The sequence below is a fragment of the Pygoscelis adeliae genome, unplaced genomic scaffold (genome assembly GCF_000699105.1).
Source record: "Pygoscelis adeliae isolate BGI_AS28 unplaced genomic scaffold, ASM69910v1 Scaffold110, whole genome shotgun sequence".
NCBI lineage: Eukaryota > Metazoa > Chordata > Aves > Sphenisciformes > Spheniscidae > Pygoscelis > Pygoscelis adeliae.
Window position 1 is genome coordinate 973,103 of NW_008823919.1, and position 2,691 is coordinate 975,793.

The 2,691-nt window shown below is 43.0% G+C and overlaps 1 protein-coding gene across 1 annotated transcript in view; it reads right to left on the reverse strand.

Moving 5' to 3' along the window:
• Nucleotides 1-2,691, reverse strand: part of FBN2 (fibrillin 2) — a 183,735-nt gene that overhangs the window by 92,222 nt on the left and 88,822 nt on the right. The window lies entirely within an intron of this gene.

Sequence of the window (2,691 nt, forward strand, 5' to 3'; positions counted from 1 at the left end):
GTACAAGTGACAGGCTCAGGCACTCCCTGCAGCCAGAGACCTGGACAGCTGTATGCTTGCGTGAGGGCTCCGTCTGGGTCGCCACATTCCTTTTGGCGATGGCTTTCAGCCGAGTGGAAACCATAGCTAGGTTGTCTTCTGGGAGGGTGATGACTACTAGTTGAGTTGGCCTCTAGAGCCAGGAGGGGGACTGCGCCTTGCCCTCTCACCTTCCCTGCATGCCCTGCCTGCGCGAGCTGCCACGCAAACTGCCACGCCACGCCCTTCTGACATGCCATGTCCTGTTTGCCCGCCCTGTTCACCGCACTCCGGTTCTTGTAATCTTCCTTTTCTGACCAATGTACCTGTAGAAGCCTGCCGTATTCTTCACATTCCTTGCCAAACTCAGCTCCAACTGTGCTCTAGCTTTCCTGATCCCATGCCTACACACCTGGTCAGCATCCCTGTACTCTTCCCAGGATACACATCCCTGGTTCCACTGCCTACGCACTTCCTTCTTACACTTTAGTTTGACCAGGAGGTCCTTATTCAGCCATGCTGGTCTCCTGCCTTCCTTGCCTGATTTCCTACACGTGGGAATTGAGAGGTCTTGCAATCTAAGGAAAATGTTCTCCTTTATCCCTGAGGGCAGTTTCCCAGGGGGTCCCATCCACTAATTTCTCGAACAACTGAAAGTTCACTGTCCTAAAATTCACGGTCCTGGCTTTACTCTTCACCTGGCCCATCTCCCTCAAGATCATGAGTTCCACCAGGGCATGATCACTGCAGCCCAGGCCGCCATCATTGTTGACCTCACTAATTAGTTCATCTCTGTTGGTAAGCAACAGGTCCAGTAGCACTTCTCTGGTTAGGCTATCACCTGGATTAAGAAATTATCCTAAGTGCACTCCAAGAGTCTCCTGGACTATGTACAGCTTGCTGTGCTGTTTCTCCAGCAGATGTCAGTGTGATTGAAGTCCCCTAGCAGGATCAGTGCCTGATGTATGAGAAGAGGCTGAGGGAACTGGACTTGTTTAGCCAGCAAGAGGGAAGATGAGAGGGACATCTAATAGCAGTTCTCTGATCTTAACAGATGGTTACAGAGAAGATGGAGCAAGACTCTTCTTTGACGTACACAATGACAGGGCAAGAGACAATAGGTACAAGTTACAACAGGGGAAATTTTAACTGAACACCAGGAAAACAATTCTTCCCCATCAGAGTGGTTAAGCTCCAGAGCAAGCTGCCCAGAGAGCCTATGGGAACTCCATGCTTGGAGATTTTCCAAACTCCACTGGGCAAGCCCTTGAGAAACCTGATTCAACTTTGAAGTTACCCCTGCTCTGAGCAGAAGGTTAGGTTGGATGACCACCAGGTACCCTTTCTAACCTAAATCAGTAGGGAACTATGTGTTTGTAAGAATACCTTGATGCAAGATATCTAGCCTGTGCACTCAGTGCCTGTGGTTTAAGGATCTAGATAAGAAGTTATAAATTATTAGGTGACACAAATACTTTTCCTAATACAGGACTAACGCATAAGTCAATACCACAAGCCTACTCAGTCTTATAGAAATTATAGCACTTGTTGGAAATTTACAATTTTTCTCAGATCAACAGAATAGGATGATGAATGAGATATATTCCCTAAATTTAGTCTCATAGAGAATTTCTGCTGTAGCTGGAAAATTCCAAAACATTCCTATGAACTATAAGAACAGGAACAGGCTAGTTTTAATATTTTTTGCCTCTGAGGAAAAGAGGGGTTTTCAATATTAAGTTATTTCTTCCCATACGGTAAGCCCATTGCTCTGAACAGTTCCCCTTCCAAACCCTGGAAAGAACAGTAGGAGTGCTGGCCTAGCTGTGACTTCATACAAAGCTTGTTTTACACTTGTACTGCTCAACTTCTTTTAAAGGACATTTCTTCTTTAATCATAGTGCAGTTTAGATCATGATTTACATATACTCAGATATGCATTTGGAAAAATCATGCTCTCCCTGGATTAAACTCAAAGCTATAAGACATCTGAAAATTTCGTAAGAAAATATGAGTTAGCTTAATATTTCAGCTTTATGTTTTCTTTTGAGTAAAAAGTTTTCTGTAGTTTACTAAAGTTGTTTGTATCTTGGGGACAAGGCACACAATTTCATGACTTTATCTCTCCTTATCAAATTAATGATTTCAGTAGGTCCAGCCCTTCCTGTTACTTTTTATATTGAACCAGACTGCAAAATCTCTGTCCTCCCCTACGTCCAGACTTCTCTCACATGAAGACATGAAGGTTTTGCATCTAGGAGTAGGGATGTGGTGATGGACTGCAGTCTAATTAACAAGCTATGTATCAACTAAAAGTGAAATAAAATCTCTATGACAAGAGCTTCACTGATAAAGTGTATTCCCACTCACTCTTGATAATGAGAATGCATGAGGAACACAACAGAAGTTTTATTAGGGATTGAATGTGGGATCAGTATTCCTCTCCTTTAGGAAATGGAATTGGCAAACAAAGTCCCTTGGTATAAGCAGTGGATTATACAAACTCTATGGATTTCAAATTACTTGTAAGTTTGGCAACATGTTAAGCAATGAGCTCATAGAGAACGAAAAACTATGCATAGACTTACAGTACTGAACAGAATTTCTTTTATTATAGTACTATTTTTAAAAGCTATGTAGGGTGTTTCTAAGTATAATGATCGGTGGGTCTCA